Source organism: Felis catus, chromosome C1, assembly GCF_018350175.1.
Source record: "Felis catus isolate Fca126 chromosome C1, F.catus_Fca126_mat1.0, whole genome shotgun sequence".
Taxonomy (NCBI): Eukaryota; Metazoa; Chordata; class Mammalia; order Carnivora; family Felidae; genus Felis; species Felis catus.
The window spans coordinates 194,536,876-194,559,280 of NC_058375.1; the positions used below are offsets into that span (position 1 = coordinate 194,536,876).

Here is a 22,405-nt window from a genome sequence, read left to right on the forward strand (position 1 = left end):
TACGGGACTTGGTGCCACTTTTCTGAAAATCAATATTACACGTTGGAAATTCTCTACCAGATTTTAAAATGGCTTCATGACTTGCCTTGTTTTCTGGAAATAGGAATCAGACTGGCAAGAGATACTCTGGCGACCACACTCTCTGACAGCCCTAGGAGGGAGGCTAATGACTCAGGCAGAAACATCTTAAGTTCAAAAATCAAGGGCTTGAACTGAGCCCATTTACAACAGAAACTGTTTAACCTTAAATATCAAAGAAAGATAAAATATCCTTAAGAAAGAGGATCACGGGCTGCGCATAGCCACTCTTCATTCAACTCCAGGCAGGAGTCAAACTGGCTTCCAGCGTGGGCATGATAGTTGGTTGAATAGGATTGGCTGTCCAAATAGACCTGGGGCCAAGAAATGTCTGGGAAAAAGAAATGATGCCTAGGAAGACCATAATACTAATAAATAATCAATAGAGAGAGCTTTATCATCTCCAGTGTGCCTTCATAGTTATTGTCTCATTTGATGTAGAAACTTGAAAGTGGGGCTTAACCTACTAGTACATGAACAGTACCTTCCCTAATGATGTTCTGTTGACCTTTGATATGTAGACACAGAGAAAACATTTAAGGGTAAGTTTTCAAAGCTTTTCTGCTTGATGGTGGGAAGTTCCTTTTGCTCAATGTTAATAGCTAAGTGGGGAGAGGGGTCACTCACACTCTGTCATCCATGTTTAACCTTTGCTCATTTCTTTGTGTCCTCCATTTTTGGCTAAATAACACGATAGCTATTGTTTTGCCCATTTATGGCAGAATCTCAATTTTCTGAATAAATGTAATGCTATATAGGAGGACCCTTCTTTTCAGTACTGTTCTGATCTTTTCATCAGTGGGACAACGCACAAGCACTGTTACTGGCTTCAAAGTTGATCTAACAATCTACAGGATGTGTGTGCTCAGGTGGCAAAATCAGATTTGGAAAAGTTTATATAATGACAAGGTAAAGCCACAGATGTCCTGCTTTTGCTGGACAGAGGAATGTGCAATTGCCTTGGGGGAACATGTTACACATTCCAGTGAGCTAAGGGTTCTGCCTTGCTGAGTGGTGGCAAGTCCCGTGGTCTGTTGGAGGATTTCGTTTTGCATAGTGTGTGCATTCACTAGTTTGCATTAATCTACCTCTGAGATTCACTGGGTCTCTCCAGCATTAAGGAGAGGTACCAAAAAGAAAGCCGTAGATTAGGGTAGGGACCAAGAAAGACGAACAGACTTTTACTCTTAGAATGATTACATTTGTTTAATCATAGCTTCAATTTAGCATTCCCGGTAGATACCAAGGTACTCATTAAGTCTGTGACCAGTGCCCTTGAAACAAGAATGCTGTACAAATCCTATCTTAATCTGCCCTAATCCAGATGAGCTAATTTGGTAGTTTGGCCTTTGCATTAAGTAAAATGACTGTCACATAGGGAGTTCAATGCCCTTTCTGCATAATCATAAATTGTAGCAAAAAGGATTTTGCTCCTGGTCTTAAGAATCTTACCAACATCATTTTAGTGATACATTTGTTGTCTGGTATGAATATCAGTATTTTAATTAAAATATAATTAAACTAAATATAAAACTAAAACATAAAGGAGATCTTCTTAATGTGACTCTCTTGCTTTCTCTTGGAAGATTTTTGTGAAGGGTTTCTATAAAATTATCATTGGCATTTTTGCTGGAGTAACTGAAAATGGCAGTCTGTTTTATGGAGAGCAATTGGGATTTTTCCATATTATGTAGACTGGCAGGCCAATAACCCTGTGCCTTTGAGTCTTGTTTTTGGGGAGAACACTGTTCAGTTTTTTTTTATTGCTTAAGTAAAAATAACAAATAATTATCCTTCTGTAAAAGAAAACACTGATAATTATAATTTGTCAGGCATGTTGCATAAGGGGACAGGAAATACAAAGTGTTAGTGTCGGCAAATCCCAAAACAATGCCCTGCAGACTGAAATAAACTCCCACGTCTAACAGCCTCCCCACAGAAATCCTAAAAACTTCAAGGGCTGAACAAGAGTATATAGTTATGATATATTATGCATAATCAGAGAGACAGAGATTTTAAACATAGTCCAGAATTTCCCACTTTATTTTAGTTAGTGTGGCAGAAATATACTGAGAGAAAGTGATTGAGAGAGAGAATGCAGAAGTGAGTAAATAGCCCTGAAAGGAAAATATTTAGATAGAAGCCGCTGGACTATTGTAAGAAACAATTTTAAAAATTCAGATTCTTCTGGCTCTATTCATCAGTAGTCTCCACTAAAATATTTTGGTTAGACTCAAGTCCATATCTTAAGAAGTTTTGTATGGCTTTTAGACAGCAGATCTATGAAAATAGATTTATTCAAAATGAGATCTTTTGCATTGAACATGTACAAGATAGCTTCATTATCTGACAATAATTGGCATCAGAAAAAGACATTTAACATGAATCTTCCTCAAACACCAATCAAATTCCATTAAAACATAGTGGAAAAAAGTATGAGGCAAGCTTTAGTTTAAAAAAGTACAATTAGACATTATGAAATAAATTTATTAATACTGTACATAGACATTTTTACATTATAATTGCACCTATATGCTAATTCTAAGAAACAGCTAGTGTTAACCAAAGGATAGATGGATGTGCAGATTGACGCTCAGTTTGTCAGTGATCTGTATTCACATTATGCTGAGAGGACCCCGTAGAAAAGAAATTTTCCAAATTTGCAGAATGGTCTCCCTCACTTAAAATCATATATCAAGGTTTTTCTTTAAGAAATAACTCATTTACAGGGTGCCTGGGTGGCTCTGTAGGTTGAACATCTGACTCTTGATTTCAGCTCAGGTCATGATCCCAGAGATAGAGCCCCGCATCAGGCTCCATGCTGAGCATGAAGCCTGCTTGAGTCTCTCTCTCTCTCTCTCTCTCTCTCTCTCTCTCTCTCTCTCTCTCCCACTCTGTCTCTCTCTCTCTCTCTCTCTCTCTCTCTCTCTCTCTCTCTCTCTCTCCCCTTCTGCCCCTCTCCCCTGCTTATGCTCTCTCTCTGTCAAATAAATAAATAAATAAATAAATAAATAAATAAATAAAAATAAATAAAATCGCCCATTTACTTGAGACGACCACAGAGAGCTATTATCAATAAGTTGTTTAGTCATTTTGATTTCTGGCTCTTTCAGAAAATAACTTGAAGACTATTTCTAAATATATGTCCATGGGTAAAAAATATATAAGAAATGCAGAGTTGCCAGGGATGACTACACATGTTTTGTTTTCAGGCACAGTAAAGGAGCAGGTTGTGTTTCTGGATATTAACATGTGAAAAAGAAATGAGGACATTGGTGTTAAAGTTACAGGAGATTCACTTTGCGGATCCAATTTAATCAGAAACCAGTTAATTAGCATCGATTTCTATTAAGTTGGGCATATAAGCTTTGGAAAAATCTGTACAAATCCCTCCCTTTGTTTTGATGATATCGTTTTGAATGTAATAAATAATTATGACGTTTGATAGTTGAGATCATGTCTGTGAGTCATTTGCTTTTACGTCTATCTGTGAGGCTGTCTTTCCTTTCTGGAGCTGAGTAATTGCATAATTAAATTGTCATTTAAAGAAACAATAACAATCACAGAATGTCACATGCTAACTCCAGTGACACATGATAAAGAAGATCTCATATTCATATTTGAAGAGGACTCCACAGTAAACTTATAGCATTAATGATATTAAATATATTATTTGCTATTGTGTTCCTATTAAACTCCAACAGAAATATTAATTAACCTTAAATGTATTTTTCAGTGACTTTATTTTTAATGGTTAGAAAAACTAATAGCATCTGCAGTGGTATAATAAATAAATAGCAAATTCATTCAATCACCAATACTATTTATATTACACGATATATTTTCAAGGTACATTTCCAAGTAGGAGGTATTCTACTTTCAAGTAGAGCTGGGAACAATATAAACATTGGATACAATTTATCATTTGAAACATTTTCAAAAGTTGAGGGATGCTCTGAGTATTTAATTTTTTTCCCTTCCACTAAATTAAGAGGTATATACTTAAATACTGGGAGAAACAACTATTCTGTTGACTAAGATGAATTAGTGAAGAAATCACATAAAATTTGATCCAGGGTCAGTCCATACCAAACACATTTTGAGATATAATAAATTATTCTCCCACCCCCTTTCAGGAGCCTTCAGTGTAATATCATGTGACTGCCTTACCCCTGTTGAGTGTGGTCCATTGCTAGATCCTGACAAGTCTGGTAACTTTTTACAACAGAATACCTCATTGTGAAAATCCCAGGCTAAAAGCTTGTTGCTTACATGATTTCCAGCTACCATCTTCTTATTCCCCTTGTTCTGCAAACTCCTCTAACATATCTACTCCTCTTACTGTCTCATTTCCCATTTGTCCTATTGTCTTCTTAGCATTTTGCTAGATGTTTTCTTTCACTCTACTACTTACTGAAAACATTTTTGAGAGATCTCCTGTGTTGATCGTATTTTAAAAATTGAATGGTTGCCTCCCAGCCTTTAGACTGAAGGCCCTCTCTTGCCACAGCAATAATTCAGTGGAGAGAAAACTGAAAACCTGATTTCAGTCGACTTTGCCTCCTACCACTGACTGTGAGACCTCAGACAAATTATAAACTATCCAAAGACTGTCCAGGATTAAATATGGTGCACATGCATAAAATATATTATTAGTAGCCACCCATTTCTCCTTGAGATCTCTTTTTCATTAGGTTTTGCAGTACTGTTTCTTCATTATTGTCTTGTTTCTTCATTTTTGTCTTTGCTAGCTTTTCCTCATCCTGCCACCCTATTGATGATCTATCCCATGACTATTGGTCTATGCCAAAACACTTGTTCTACATATAATTGATCAGCTCGTCCAAGTCCAGTCAATTCAAGATTAATCTTCCTAAAAGTCAACTGATTCATAAAATCTAGACTATCTAAAACCTCCAAGGAATCCGTTACTATAGAATAAGTATCCATTCTCCCAATTAAGATTCTAAGCTCTCTCTCATATGACCCCAACCTACATTTCCAATTCCCCCCAAATTCCCTGTGTACCAGTTACTTGTAATTTTCATTGCCTGCTTCTCTTCTTTTGCTTCTACTATTTTCTCAATTTCTTCTCTTCTTTTTTTTATTTTTTTTAATGTTTATTCATTTTTGAGAGATGGAAAGAGACAGAGGATGAGTCAGGGAGTGGCAGAGAGAGACAGGGAGACACAGAATCCAAAGCAGGATCCAGGCTCTGAGTTGTCAGCACAGAGTCCCACACGGGGCTTGAATTCACGAACCATGAGATCATGACCTGAGCCATCAATTTCTTCTCTTCTATCCCTCTTCCTTCCTTGTCCAAATCATATGTAACTATAAAGTTTGTCTTAAATACCATGCTGTCCTGAATAATTGAAATTCAGCATAATCTCTCCTTGGGCTCCAGGTAGGCCCTGATTTGTACAGTTTCATCTGTATTCTCACCCTGTGCTTTGTGTTGTAGATAATTACCATCTCAGGTATGATTGTATAAGCTCCTTGCAATCAGGGAGGGTGTTTAATGCATTTTTTAAAACAGTCTAAGTAGGTATAACTTAGTGGTTAATGTATAGTAACCAATGAAGTACTCTGAATGAATATTCTGAATATTTTGTTCCACTATGGGAAGATTTCCTACTCCTTGGGCTTAAACTTCTTGGAAACTTTAACTTCTAAAAAGATGAATGTTTACTGAATTATTTAGATTAGACATATTATGAATTAACATAGCCAATAGGTCATTGATTTTTTTGGTAATAACTATATTGAGATATAATTCACAAGCAAAAATTTAGCCTTTTAAATTGTACAATTCAGTGATTTTTAGTATATTCAGAGTTATGTAGCTGTCTTCACTACCTAATTTTAGTACCTTTCCATCCCCTCCCTAAAAGAATACCCATAATTATTAGCAGTCCCTCCCCATTTCCACCTCATTTATACTCTAGGCAACTGCTAATTTAGTTTCTGTCTCTGTGGATTTTCCTTTTCTTCTGAACATTTCCTGTAAGTGAAGTAATACAACATGTGGTCTTTTGAGAGAGGATTCTTTCACTCAGCGTAATATTTCAAGGATTCATTCATGTTGTGGCAAGAATCAGTACTTCATTGTTTTCTTATGGCCAAATAATGTTCCACCAATGAATATGCCACATTTTTTAATCCATTTATCAATTGATGGACATTTGAGTTGTGGAGTCACTGACTTTTAAAACTGAAAACGAACCCAGTGATTATTTACTCAAAAGCCCTCATTTTGTGCATGAGAAAAGTCCAAAGAGGTATTCCTAGACTTTTAGCTGGTTATTGGGTTTTGTATTATTTCTATTTGTATTTAGATGCTAGGTAGGTAACGATATGATGAAAGCATTTTTTTTTTTTTAATTCATTATCGACCACCAAGTCCTTATGGTCTGGATAGCAAAAAACAGCTGTGGTCTTCATCCCTGTGAAGCTTAAAGTCTAGTGGGGAAAAAGCTTTAGGTCAAATAATTACATCAATAAGGGAAAAATTAGAACTATAAAAAATGCTATGAAGGAGAGATTCATGAATTGACCTTGTCAGGGAGGATAATTTAGTAATGATCTATGAATACTTAATACTTAACTAGGCAAAGAAGGTAGAAAAGAGCATTTTAGATAGACCAAAAGCACATGCAAGAGCCTTGTGACTACAGAAGCATGGCATATAAGGGGGAATGCCAGGAGGCTGGTATAATAGGAGACCAGGGAGTTGGGGGGGGTGGGGAGGGCATAGCATAGAATGAGGCGGGAGAGATAAATAAGTCCAAGTGAGGCAAGTTATTCCAGAACAAGGTAATGTTTTAGTCTTTTTCCCAAGAGGATTGGGCCATTGAAGCATTTTTGTCTTAGAACAATGTAAGCAAAAAGGAAATGTACATTGCCTTACATCTCTCCCCCAGGACTTAGATGCAATAAGAAAGGTAAAACTTGCTGGGCAATACATATCTGTTTTACAAAAACTTGTGGTAGAATCTGTGGCATTTAAAGTTTGTTTTTACTGAATTCCTTGTTATCCAAAGTAGAAACTTGTGTTATTTTAACAGAATAAACAACCTCCTTATTAGAATTCTCCAATTCAATTTTGTAAAGAGCTATTCTTTCCAAACCTCCTACAGAATAAGCAATCAAAGCTACTTGAGAATAAATAGATATATAAAGGTCACATTTTTTTCCACTGCACAATAATCATGTTTTAGACCTGTGATATCTAAAGAGTATAGAAATAAGCTGCAAATGGTTAATACCTAATTCTTTAGTCCAACTGCTTTTAACATGAGGTTTGTTAGATCCCAGCTAGTATATGAATGGGACCCAGGAAGCTTTTGTACAAATAAAGGTCATGCCACACGGGTGTTGATCCAAAGCTTCCACTGAATTTTATAAAGAGTCTATAACACACAAAAAGCTAAACTCAGACTTTTTTGAGAAGATAAATAACCCATAAATTACTAGGAAAAATATTTGGGATTATTTTAGATCGCTTATAGAAGGCTAAGCCTATACAATTAAAAATAACAAAAATTAACAGCTATTGCTAAGCTAGTATCTTGAGAACAATATCCTCCTTTTCTTAATTGATATAGTCACAGTAAAAAACTCATGATTATTCTAATAGTATTAGTTATATATTATATACCAGTTATTTCTCAAATTGGGATCCCCAGATCACCCTCTTAGAGATCGTATTAAGTACCTGTGAGAGATATAGATTCCTATACCCACTCCAGACCTCTGGGATCAGAATCCCTGAAATGAAATTCAGGACTCTGAATTTTTAAGAAGGATCCCAGGAGATTGTGATGTCTGGCCATGTTGAAAGTTCTAAAATGCATGATAAATAGCAACACTTTTTCTTTTCACTGTTTTGACAAATAGTCCTACCCAATTCATTGAGTTGTGTCATAACACCAGTACCACGTATTGGTGAATATACGTCAGACCCTATACAAAAAGCTTTCCCTAGCCTATTCCTAGTCCTTAGAATCTTTCTACAGGAGAGTAGATATTACTATTTACAATTTATAGATGAAGAAATTATGGCCAGATGAAATTGAGTAACTTGCTACATAGAGGTCTGGCTGGCTCTAAAACTTCTCTTTCCACTCTATTAAGTAGACTCTTGCTGTAACCATTATGCCAGTGACCCACTGCAGGAAGTATCCAGGAAAAAGAAAGTGAATGGAGTTATGTGTGAGTCTAACAGCTCTGGTCAGCACCCACTGAAATCCACAGTCATCAACAAAATTACAGATTATAATGAACAAAGTATAACACATGAGCCCCTCTTGCTAAGCACAACTGTCTGACACATTTCTAAAATAGGTTCCAGAGATAACACTTTATAGGCAGGAATAGTGTGAATATGAGAAAATTGCTTCCAGTTTTACAATTTAACAAGGAGAAAATATAAAGGAAAATCAAATATTCTATCATGCAAAGTGACTCTAAAATCACTACCAAAAAAGAAAAGGAAAAAAGCTCTGTGTAACTCGATAAAGGAACTGGAAGACAGTCTGTTGGGCCTCTTTAAAATATGAGCTTTTATAATATTCCTGCCTAAGAGAGATGGCTCTGTTGTATGTGTGTGCTATATCACTTAATTATGCCTTATCTCACTCAACGCCTTTTTTGGGCACTAATTATTCACTTTAAAAACTGACAATCATCTCTATTTTATAGGCATTTACTTGAAAAGAGTTCAAACTTCTTTGCCAAAATTATAGATATAATATAATTGATTCTTGCAATTTTGAGAATGACAAGAAACAAATTACTCTAGTTATCTTTTAAAACTATGCTCGCATTGGGACGCCTGGGTGGCTCAGTTGGTTGAGTGTCCAACTTCAGCTCACATTTCGTGAGTTCGAGCCCCGCGTCGGGCTCTGTGCTCTCTCTCTCAAAAATAAATAAACATTAAAAAAAATGTTTGCATTTTAGTTATGAAGTCATCATATGAAGAATTTTAATTTGATTTGTATGGAAACTTTATTACAGTAACAATGATTTCTTTTAAAATATCTTCACAGATAATTTCTTTTCAAGGAAAAAGATTTTAATTGTTTAATTAATTATTTGGGAGCAACGGCTGTTGGTTTGTAACATACTCAAAACCAATTCTCTGGTAAACTGGAAACCCGAAATTTCCCCTGGGTCTGTTGTGACTGGGTTATGTCACCTGCCATAAAAGGCTATTATTCCTTGTGGTTCCTGCTAGAAACTGATGGTGCTATTCAGCAGCTGTAGCGAGTAATTTGTTAAATGAATGGGAAAACTATTAAATAAACCTTTTTTTTTATTTACACTGAAACTTCAGAGGCTGTTAGATGATGCCACATGCTAATACAATATGCAAGAACATGGTGAGAAATGAATGGTAGATGACTTTTGTGATAGTGCATGGACCCCTTTAACACACAATTTCGTATTAGAACACATTGCAAAGGGAATCTTATTCAAGGACAGACAAGCTTATAACATTTTTCTGACACAGAAAGGTCTTTATATTTTGGTCAAAGAGTGGAATTAGATAGAACATGTTTTCTTACAAACAATTTAGTAGAAATCTGAGTTTCAGATTTTATTGCTATTTTGTTTATTTATTTTTAATAATTTTTTTAACATTTATTTTATTTTTGAGAGAGAGAGACAGAGCGTGAGCATGGGAGGGGCAGAGAGAGAGGGAGAGAATCAGAAGCAGGCTCCAGGCTCCGAGCTGTCAGCAGAGAGCCCAATACGGGGCTTGAACTCGTAAACGGTGAGATCGTGACCTGAGCGGAAGTTGGACGCTCAACTGACTGAGCCACCCAAGGGCCCCGATTTTATTGTTATTTTAAAGTTATGTCAGTATCTAATGTGTCCTCACCCTTTCATGTCTATGCTCTACTGTAATGGCTTTCAGGGAATTTCTGGAAGCAATTGATAAGATTACCTTCTATTAAACCAGGGTCTATTCCCCTCTGTGGTCACCAGATCTCCAAAGAAACTGAGAGAGCAGTGGAGGAGGTTGTGCATAGATAAAACATTTCAGTCCATGCTCACTAGATAGAGCCACCAAAAACATGAGGCAAAAAGGAAGTAAGGAATGGCTTGCAGCCTTAGTTTTAACTGTTTTCTCCCTTTTCTTTAGCTGCGTGAGTTTTCTTTGAGCTGAATGACTTCCAGGGTGCAGGGGGACTCACAGAGCAGGTGGCTGGCCCTCACAGTGCAGGGAAGATCCTGGAGAGATGGGGGCGGTCAGTGGGAGTCGGTCAGGGTCCTGCATGTGCAGTTAGAAGACTCTGAGACTTTCCTGATGTAACAGTTGGGAACCACAGTTGTTAAATATTATAATACAGTTTTAAAGTCTCAATAATTTTGTTTAAAGACTGTTGATTCTTCTTTGGCTCTAGCGTAGCTCTAAAAGCCATTCTCAGATTGAGAGCATGGAACCTTACCTCTGAAGCAAACTTTGGTGCCTGCAGATACCAAAAGGGGCTGATGGAGTCCCAGAAGAACCCAGGAGAACCCTAGCTAGGCATCAGCAGCCCTCACATTTCCTTTGAAACAACAGTAATTAGAGCAGCTGGAATATTTGCAACCTCATTGGTTCGCTTGCTGGGTTTTTTTAAAGCTTAGACTTTAATCTTATTTTCATATGTTTTTATATAAATCAAACCCATGTTGCTTGATTATAGATGTTAAGTGGCCACTGGGAGCTGTAGATAAAAGCATTTCTGGAGAAGGCAGGGCTTGAGGTTCTCTGATATCTGGTTACAGTCCCTGTCTCTCTGTGCCCCTCCTCCTGTGTTAATTTCCTAATGCCTCCTTCCTCCATTCCAACTGCCCTTCTTCTCAGTGGTGTCTATTTACTTAAATCTAAGCCAATTAAATAAAGCATAATAATAGAACACCCTTCTGAAAAGAGCACAAAGGAGAGGAATTGCATGGCCACTGACAGAATAATAGAGGAGGGGAAAAACATTTTAAAAAGCTCCCCAGCAGACGATCTGCCTCCTCCTTTGCCTCCTATTTATAGTGAGGCAAACACTTTTGTTACCAGCATCTCTGTGTCAAGCCCTCCCCTTTTGTTTGGTGAAATCTTAATGATATATCCTTATGTGTTTTAATATTTCTAAGTTTACTGATGGGAGAATTGTTGTATCATGCATGCCTTAATATTGTTATTGAATTTCAAAAGCACCTGGGAGTGCTAATGTAGTTCATTCAGGTATATTTTAAGGGAAACTTTTATTTTGATATATTTTCTCAACCAGTAAGTAATATTCTCACTCAATTAAGAAATCTTCACTTTTTAAAATGGGTCATTACTGAAAATTTCTTTAGTAATAAAATGTTGGTTGCCACTGTTAAGAAAATAACTTAGGGAGGAGAGAAGTTATTTCAAATTAGCATTACAGAAGGGGAGGGGTAGGTGCCTACTTCATCCCCACTGTGCTGATTAAGTTATCACACATTGCCTCTTAAACAGTATGCAGCAGGAGATGAAGGGCCTGAATCAGCTGGAGATCACCCTTAATTGTAAATGCTTCTCCAAGACTTCAGTGAGCTGGTGAAATCCCTCAGCTTCTAGAGCTTTTAGGTCTTTGGGCTAGAAGTAGAGTTACCAGAATTTCATCTTTCCCATCAGATGACTACAGCACAGCAAGTATTTTCCTCTCTTTGGTGGAGCCCCCTTTCCTAAATACATGACTTTTCAAATTCTCCAGCAGTCAGGACGTCGCCCTCAGAGAGTGCAGGACCTCTGGCAAAGAACATCATCACTCAGCTGAAATCTGACTTTTTTAGACTACAGCTGGAATTTGCATGCTCACAGTGGCCTCAGAAATAGCCTGGTGCCTTGTCACTGGGGTTCAACCAGATGCCTCCTCTGCTTCCCCAGTGAAATCTCTCTTCGCTCCTGCAGGTTGACAGATGGCTCCCAGCAGGTGACCTTGGGCTATTAGTAAATGAGTTGCTTTCTTTCTCTGGCACAATCCTTCTCAAAGACACTCTCTGTCCTAAGAATTTACAAAAGGCATTTGGCTGCTAAGCAAAACTAAAGAGAAGAGGTAAAGCTAGAAACCATGTATTTGCATGAATTTTGCTCAAGTTAATGCATCCTCTCTTCATAAGGGATATAGTAGTGCTAAATGGTGAAGATATATCATCTGAGACCTTACCATTTTCCACAATTGTCAAACCACTTTTCTACAAATGATTTTCTTTAATTCTTGTATCAACTCTATAAGGGAAATCTCATTAATAATCTCCATTTTATTGATAAAACTAAGGTTCCAAAAACTTAGAAGATGTGCCCAGTCTTATGCAGCCAGTAGGTGATAGGCCAGTGTTCCAACACCCATATCCAAAGTTTGTGTTTTATTTTAAAAGTCTAACTTAATCAAATCCTAGTCAGAATAGTTAGAAAAATAAACTGTTATCATTCTTATAATTATTCACTCATTCAGCTTTTGCCAATCACCACTGTCAAATCAGGGAAGCAGTAAGCCAGTTAGATAAGGAGATATTGGTTAGAACAGACAAGTTCACATATACAGAATTAAAGCATCAACACACCTTTCTATCTTTTTTACAGTACATGACTCAATTTTAATTCATTTGTTAAATAGTTATTGAGCAAGTACTTGCTACCAGACAGGGAAGGGTCATAGTAAATATGAAAAAAATGGCCCCTGCCCTGTAGAGCTTGCAGATTCCTTGGAGTGGGATGGGGTGGGGTGGAGCAGATATTAAACAAATAAATAACACACAGTGCTGCTAATGGTATAGGGAAATAGATGGTGGTAGAGGTGTAAATTGCTAATACTTCTTGAGACAATTTGATAATATGGTACCCTTATTTGAAGTGCATTGTATATTCTTATGTGTCTTCATATTTTTTGTTCTTCATTTGTATTCATTTTGGATTCAGAATACTATGAGAAAAAGGAATTCATATATTTGATAGAAACCAATAGCTTCTAGTATTGAAATAAGCAGAAAAAGGATGGGGCTGCGAATTTGTTTCAATTTCAATAAGTTTCATTCACAGCATTCATATGAATGTCAAGTAGGTGATAAAAACAAGCAACATGCACCTGGAAGTTGTTGGGGAGACCTCACAGAGAACAGGGCTCCCATTCAAGGAGGAGTTGACAGACATGGAGGAGGGAGGAGACAGGGAGAGAGGAAGAGAAGAAAAAGAGAAAGAAGATGACTTTGTAGAGGGAAAGAAGAAAAATGCAAAACTGGAAAGAAGAGGGCAATTAATAGGCTGATAAAGGAGCTAGAGTGAGACAATATGAATCTTTGTGATGGTAGAAAGCTGGGGATGAAATTGAACAAGTTGAGCATAGGCACAGTGTAGAACCTTTTGAGACCAGTTCTAGAAATTTGGTTTTTATCATGTTGACAGAAGAGTTTTTAACATGATAGTGAAATCACTAAGAGGCATCCTCGTCAGATAATGTTATGGCAGCCTGCTGTTTCCTTTGTGTCCCTCCTCAGTTCTTTCTTCTTGTACCGCATGAACCTGCAAATCTGCACTAACTTATTCTACCATTTTAAAAATGGTTAGTGTTTGTATGAAAATGAGAAACAAATGAACAGATGGCTTTCTGTCAAGCAAAGAAGTGTTAGTTCTTCATATATTCTGACTCTGAGCAGAAAACAGCAATGTAACATATAAATACGTGAAAACACTGACACGTGCCCCGTTGCTGCCCAAGGTTCTCTATATTGCAGTTCCTCTTGTATTTTATCTATAAAATATTTATTTATATCCAGTCAGAGTCAGCATATGTTAACAATTTAGCAAAATAAGTTTTTCACTGATACCACCGACCATTTCTTTTCAACCCTTTCCAACCAAGAAGGAATCTAAACCTGACCCTAAAGTAGCTACTGGACATCTCATCATGCTTCCTTCACTCTTGCAATGGAGACATTTACTACTCACCAGATCTCCATGTATTTATTTATTTTTTAAAGTAATCTCTATGCCCAACATGGAGCTTGAATTCAAACCCCAAGATCAAAAGTCACATGCTCCACTAAATGTGAGGCAGCCACGTGCCCCCAGAGTTCCATTTATCCTCCATGTTTCTCAACCCCTTAAGTAGGCAGAGCCATAGTGGTTAGTTCAGTCCATTGAGTGGTAAGAGGAGGTAATAATGTGTGTCACTTCTGTGTTAAAGCATTTAAAAGCTGTGGGCAACCCTCTCATATCTTCTTCCCTGCTACTGTAATCTTGGAGGCCATGAGTTGAGCCACAAAAAGGATGTACTCTGATCATGAGAGAGAGCTGTCCTGGAGCATTACCTTACCCACATCAGGATTTGTATGAGCAGGATATAAACCTTTATTGTGCAAAGTCTCTGAGACTTAAGCTTGACTTTTCTGACTAATCCAATCCTTTATCCTTCACCTGCTTGTATCCTATTTTTATGGCCTTGAATTAGGTTGAGGTGCTTTGGACAAGACTAGCTAATTTCTACTCAACTGGATTAACCTAGTCTGCTACTCCTTAGCAATAGCCTGGAGTATATCAGGTTTGGGAATCAAAGTGGAAAATTCTTACCGTCTACCTTACCTAGATATGGAGACCATATGTTTTGAGTAGGGCTTTTGTTAACTCTCCTTAATTCATATATTTCGAGGTATGTTTCCTTTGCAAGAAACATAATGTTCTCCAAAAAAGAACTTTGGCAAAAGCCCCAAGAAAGGAAGATCTCTCTCTGATCTGTTTAACTATCAGTGACTTTGGTTCACCATGACTTTTGGCTACTTACAAATAAGTAGTGATAATGAACTGCTTCTAAACCTATTAGGGAATAGAAATGGTTTAATAGCCTATCAGACTAAATGATTTTATGTCGGCAGCTTCTCTCCTGTTTAAAGACTGCTTGGATAGTGGATCCTTTCCCAATAGTACTGGCAATTTTGAACGTCCTCAGTAGTTGAAATCTTGTTAACCTTCACAAGTGCTCTGAATTACATGAACTGTTCAAAATCGCATAGAGCATATTCATAGAGGAGGGAGAGAACAATGTTACTATTGTTTATTTGAGAGCTAACTGAGTAAGCTAATGATAGCCAGTGAGTTTAAGATTAGCCTTCCGAAATGCTATTTAGGATTTCAACTTCAAGCATCTCAGTGTTTCACTTATCTGACAAAGTCTATCAAAACAGGAAAAATAATCAAATGGTATTTATACTAGAATGTGTTTCAAAGGTTAATGAAAAGTGTATCCTGGCCTAATAATCTAAGGAAGATTTTATCTTGACTTTGTTGCTTAATGAAACATTGGTTCTTATATCACTTGAGAAAACCACATGTTGGTATTAATTTCTTCCTGAGATTTTAAGTCTGCATGAATTCATCATTCTAACTTCAGTGCTAGGGGCACAACATAACTTGCATATAAATATGTCAACAGCCAGACATGTATTATATGCAGACTAAGTGCATTGTATGTACATCCTATTTATCTGGGTAGTAAACTGGTAAAAGCTGATTTTGTCTATAGCTGAACAATTGTCTATCTTGGCTTTCTCAGTAGATAATCTACTCAGCTTATTTTGTGATGCCAATGTACACTCTATTCTCTATTATATATAGGCCCCTGAAAATAGTGGTTAAGTAAATTAACTTTGTCAGGTGTTGCCAGCCATGATTCTCAGGATTTCACACCCAACTCTAAGAGATTCTGGAACGTGGCTTAACCAAACCTGATAGAAATAATGGAGTAGAGAACAGAGGCAAAACTGCAGTTGAGTACATTTCAATTTGGTAAAAAAGCTGAATATACTGAATAAAATATATTTTTAGTAGGTGTTTCTAGTAAATTGAAGGTTGCCATTGGTGAAATGCCACTTCTCAAGGGCCCACAAAAGCCTTTGTGCTTGAAATTGTCTTTCCCCAGAGTTGGAGACCTTAACACCAGTTCTCAGGGTCCATAAGGAGTTGGTGTATGGTTGAAAAGTCTTGTCCACCTCCTAGCTATGTGATGCTGGGAAGGGCACTTAAAGTCTGTTGGCCTCAGTTTTCTCATCTTTAAGTAGAGATAACAATAGTTACCTGTCACAGAGAGTAATCGTGAGGACTAAGTGAATTAATATATATGAAGTACTTGGAACATTGTGTGGCACAAAATAAAGGCTGCATAAATGTTTGCTAATATTATTTTAAGGATTTGTAGCCAGTATGTGTAAGATATCAAATACTGAGACTGTGTCAAATAATATTCTTAACAAAAACTGTTAAAAGTATTTTAATCTTTTGATATGGAATAAAATGATCACTTCTAGCTGCACTGTGTTAATTTAAAATGACTATTCAATTTTATGTGCCTAGTGGAATAGGCCACAAGTTGCTTTTAAAAAATAAATCCCAGATGGCATTTATCTCTTTTTCATAAAATAAAGTCTAGAAAGAAGCACAGCCATTTTAATTTTATAACAAACAAAAAAACCACAAAAGTCAGGATGATGGGTAAATGGGACATTATTTTTATGACTAAAATTGTTATGACTGAGTAACCTCAATTTTCTAGTAATGATCTCATCTTTTGGCCAATAATTTCCAAATTCTGTTGGAATTAAATTAGTTTTTAAGTGTTTAGGGCTGTAATTTCACTTTCATTCATATATAACTATTGAGTTAATATTTGGGAAGACTATAAAAGACAGGATATTAGTTTTTTAATATTGCTTTTGGTATTCCTCAAATGATGAACATGTTCTTTGATAACAGGTGTGAGCAAATGTTTTTGGTAAAGAGACAGATAGTAAACATTTGGGTCATATATAAATACATGAAAGGCCATACAGTTTCTGTCACAGCTTCTCGACTGTGGCATTGAAGCATGAAAGCAGTCATAGACAGCAAAGAAATGAATGAACATGGCTGGATGCCAATAACACTGTATTTGGAAAAACAGGCAACAGGACAGATGCAGTCCATGGACCACAGTTCGCTGATCCTTGTTCTATGGAATTCTTGCTTGCTTTTAAAAAGGTTTACTAGGGTCCAAGAGACATGCATACATATATAATATGTACTTGCACACTTATACACACACGGACATGTACTTCAAAATCATGAAGATGTAGTGTAAAACATATGCACATGAAGGAATTTAAGGAAAATAGGGAATTTAAAGAGGAAACAAAGCATGATATTTTATTCAGCATTCATTGGTTAAATACATGAGGACCCTTTCTCTCTGAACAAGGTCCAGAGCTCCTCTACCATTCTCTTTTTGCTCTAAAATCAATCTACAACATTTAATATGCTTTTAATCAAAGTTACTCTTAAAAATTTTTAAGTAGTCTTAAGTTATTGTGTATAGAACTCTGTATAATAATGTTATATATATATATATGTATATATATATGTATATATATATATACGTATATATATATATATATATATACATATATATATATATATATATACGTATATATATATATTCCAAATTTGAAAAACACTGAGCTGAAATAGAGGGGGAAAAAACTGTTCAGACATGTGGGCAGTGAAAACTTTTTTTCCCCTAAGATAACTGCCAAGTTATTTGAGAGATGGGAGAATTCTATTGTGTTTTTCTTGCCTGCAGAATTTTATTTTTTTTAATGTTAAGACTTTCTAACTTTAATATGCAGTAATAGACTTATTTGCTGCTGCATATGGAACATGGCCCAGTCAATGTTTGTTACTTTTGAATCAAACCCTGTCTGCTCATATCTCTATATGCATTGTTCTCTGAAGGGTGATAGAGAAGAAATGAGCCACCACTTCTTATCTTTCCAAGTTCATTTCCATTTCCTACTGGGTCTCAAAGAAGAGTTAATAGCTATCACACTTTGAGTCTTAGGGCCCTTTACTTATAGAATGACATCTTCCTTGAGGGTATATAATGGGATCCATCCACTCTACCAGGTGTGAAATCACACAGGCCCTGGTGATAACACATAGAGATGGATAGATTTAGATACCTGTTGTAAAACAGCAAGATTTCAAAGTGATTTCTGCCCTTGCTGTATGTAAACACAAATCACTTATGTGTTGAGAATGGCTTAATGAGGTACAAAACCTAGTGCCTTCTAGTAATTGGGTTTATTTTCACATACCACTCCAGTAAGAAGTGTCCTGTATTGTTCTAGTGAAATTTCTAAGCAGAATTACTAATCCAGTATGACTTTTAGGATTATGAATGTCAAAGTAAGTTTCATAACTGTATAGGGAAAATTTAATTAGTTGTTAAAAAATTCCTCTCCATCCTGTGCTGGAGGGAATCAGTGCAGCTGGGCTAGAGGCCCAGTCCTTTAAAGATATAATTAACAATTTACTAGGATGAATATATTCTCTTGTGAGAGAATAGTTGCCTGCTATTTATTAGCTAAAAAAATTCAAACAATTAAAAATTTTATTTTTCCTTGGATATAATACTTTGGAAACTTCACTAGAGTGAAGCTAAAAAGTGAGGAAAAAGTGTGCATCTGTTAACATTTTCATTTCTCTGTTCCAAACAAATGAAAGGGCACTTAGCTGGTTGTAAATGCTCAGTGTATGACTGTAGAAGAAACCATCATTAAATCCACCTTGCAGCCTCCTAGTAACCCAACAGAGCAGGAGAAAGCCACAAGTTGATCTACACGATGTAATAGATTTTTATATGGATCATAGATTATATTAATAATTTCCTAAATTCTTTTTTTTTTACAGAAAGAAGCCAGAACATATTATTAACCCTTTGAGAATACACCATAACGAATTTTACCATTTTACTACTTCCTTGAGTAGGTAAGACCCTATCCTCTCTACAATAAAAGATTTATCCACAGTTTTGAAAAATAACTTGTTGTCAACCACATTTTTAAATGTTTATTTTTGAGAGAGAGAGAGAGAGAGAGAGAGAGAGAGAGAGAGAGAGAGAGAAAGAGTGCAAGTGGGGGAGGGGCAGAGAAAGAGACACACACACACAGAATCCGAAGCAGGCTCTGAGTTGTCAGCACAGAGCCTGACACGGGGCTCGAACTCATGAAGAGTGAGATCATGACCTGAGCCAAAGTCATAGGCTTAACCAACTGAGCCATCTAGGTGCCCATGTCAGCCACATTAAAAAAACAAAAACAAAAACAAAAAAACTTTACTAAATAAATATCAATTTGTTTTGATAAGGGAGAAATACACATGAATTCTACAGCTAATAGATTTAGGTTTATTAAATTAGCACTTCAAAATGTTTTGAATGGTTTAATAGTAAAAGAGTTGAAAAGATCTTTTTCTAAAATGAGGACTGAACTAAGCCTGTTTCTCCTGCTATGGGTAAAAACACCAGTGGTATTTTCTCAACACTTAGTATGTGCCAGATGTGACCTGTATGACTTACTTCATATAACTAACCCCTGTGTTCCTTACAGCAACTCTGTGAGTAGATGCAGGGATCATCCCCATTATACAGACTCAGGGTTTGACGCAGAGGGAGAGGAGGCAAGTAGATGTAAGGACTTCACTCAGGTTTTATATATATGTCTGGGAAGAGCAGGCACTGGGAGAACACCAGCCCCAGCTAGTATTGTGAGAATAATTTCATGTTGTGGTGTAAATGCCTAGCTATCAGATTCTCCTATGTTTTGAATTGGTTCTATCCAAATTTCAAGAAGAAAAAAAATGTGGTTACTGAAAGAGTCATGGCAGGCAACATTTACTTTATATTTGCACTTGTTAGTTTATTATAGTTGCATGAGTAAAAAAAAGAATATATAAACTTTAGCTCAGTTTACAAGCAGAAAGAATTTTTCTTTTGTTTTACACCTTTCTTTAAACTCAAAATTCCTATGTTAAAGCAGAATAATATGATAGAAAGAATACAAATGAATGACTTTTTATTCTAGGAAATGGAGAATGTATTTTACTGTAACTAGTTACCCAATCTTAAATTGGTCACAACAATGTATGCTTTACTGTTTTCATGAATTCTTCCTCACTTTATTTTTAATCAAGAAGCTTTACAAAATTTTCAAATCAAAATACAGAAAACATATAACAATTACCTAAGTATCAGCCACATGGATTAAACAAGTGCTAATATTCAATTTTGTTCAGATCTTTTCTGATGAAATAAATCATCACAGAGAGAACAAATGCTAACCCTGCTCCTTTTCCTTTTTTTCTGTAAGGCGTCATAATCCCAAAGATGATATATCCTTCCTATATGTGTTCTAAAACTTGAATGTGTGTGTGAAACAATATGCCATATAATTATTTACATTTTAAAAGTTTACATAAATGGCATCATACTGTAGACTTCTTTTGCCTTCACCCAACATTATATTTAGAGATTCAGCCATATTGAAACATGAAGATCTGATTGACTCATTTTGTCATAAAGTTGACTTGTTGTAATGTTTCAATCTTGTGGTATTTAGTATTATAAATTACTGCTTCAAAATAACTTTTAACATTTTGAAGATTTAAGGCCAAGATGGTTTAAGCATGGCTTTCAAGGTATCTTTGGCATTTGTATATAAGAATCCAAAGTTCTTAATATGTGATACTATGCTAATTCTATTTATATTTTAGTTTTTTTTTTTTCCTAGTAGAAAATCATCCCTTTTACTGACTGTAAGAATCTTGCTAATTAATAGACTCATGTTTTGGTTGTTTTTTTTTTTTTTAATTTTTTTTTCAACGTTTTTTATTTATTTTTGGGACAGAGAGAGACAGAGCATGAACGGGGGAGGGGCAGAGAGAGAGGGAGACACAGAATCGGAAGCAAGCTCCAGGCTCCGAGCCATCAGCCCAGAGCCTGACGCGGGGCTCGAACTCACGGACCGCAAGATCGTGACCTGGCTGAAGTCGGGCGCTCAACCGACTGCGCCACCCAGGCGCCCCTGTTTTGGTTGTTTTTTAATGTTTTTGCCATAATATAATAATTGAAATGTTTTATTTACCCATGGATGAAATACCGACTATTCCCAAATACAATGTAAATATTGCCTCCAAAATTTAAAAGATATTTAAAAACTCTCTCATTTGGCCTACGTTAATTGCTTATATTTCCTTCAAAAATCATGAGGGAAACTAAAAAAAAGGGACTTTTTCTCTAATTTTCTCTACATTACATTTAATTCTAGCATTTGTTTAAGGTAAAAGAGATATCAATATGCATTAGTAAGATTTATTAGACATAGAAGCTTTCATGACTTAATTTCTGGAGGGAGTAGATGAGTACCCTGGCTGTGTTGGGGAAGAAAGTAGAAATGAACTAATCTTTTCTGGACGTATATGAGTAAGTGCAAGACTGTGTATGCACCCAGATCAGAAGTGCAATGCAAATCTGCAGATGGGGAAATTGAAGTCCATATATGTCAGGCAACTTAATCAAGATCATACAGTGATTGCAGAGCTAGATTCAAATTCATTTTTCTCAGACTCTAAAACTACACTGTCTACCAGAAAAAGAAAACCTACCTAACCTATTTGACACAGAAATAGCAGTTTCCTTTATTTCACTAATATTTATTGGGATCTTTTTATATGACTTGAAGACACTGATGTTAGAAAGGCAAGAAAGCCACAAGATCTACCCAGAGACAAAACAGGCTATTTAGGAGTGGCAAAGTTTCCTTCGGTAATACCATAAAAGTGACTATTTCGTTAGATATCTCTATTTTGCTATGCTATGTTAACATCGTTTACCAGGTAAATTACCTTCCTGGTCACCTAACCATGCCAATTAGATTAAATTGAATGAGATAATAAGAGTAAAAATGCTTTGTAAATGACATAATCTTTATAATCAATTGCCATTATTACTAAATATAAATTTAGAATAAAGTATTTCAAACATAATACATGTAATTCAGACATAATACATGTAATTCAGATTCAGATTCAGAATACATAATACATGTAATTCAGATACCATGTAGAGCTTGGTGTCTGTCTCTGAAGTTTAATAAGGGTCTTACTACTTCACGTAATAGCATCTCTTTGACACAAAAGCCCCATGTAAAGATTACAGTGTAATAAACAACCCTGACGATTGGTTTATTTTCAGCCTTTACTACCTATTAGAAGCATCTTGTTTAACTCCCTTAAGCTTCACAGCAGATAATAACGGTACCAAGCTGGTGTCCATCCAGAATGTGATCATTTCTCGTTCTCTCTACTTGTACCATTGGAATCCACTCTCTCTCATCTTGACCACTGCAGTAGCCTCCTGTGCTCAATCTTGCTCTCCTATAGTCTGTTCTTCACATAATGTGATCTTTTATAAATCTTAATTGATATGACTTTTTTGTTCAAAATCCACCAGTG

At 36.1% G+C, this 22,405-nt stretch overlaps 1 protein-coding gene across 43 annotated transcripts in view; it reads left to right on the forward strand.

Moving 5' to 3' along the window:
- MAP2 (microtubule associated protein 2) overlaps positions 1 to 22,405 on the forward strand; it is a 282,928-nt gene that overhangs the window by 161,687 nt on the left and 98,836 nt on the right. For 38 of the 43 annotated variants that reach the window (XM_019838577.3, XM_019838575.3, XM_019838579.2 and 35 more), the window contains one exon: positions 18,806 to 18,883. The exons of the other annotated variants lie outside the window; for them this stretch is intronic. The gene's annotated coding sequence lies outside the window, so the exon portion shown is untranslated. The remainder of the gene's footprint in view (positions 1 to 18,805; positions 18,884 to 22,405) is intronic. 43 annotated transcript variants of the gene reach the window in all.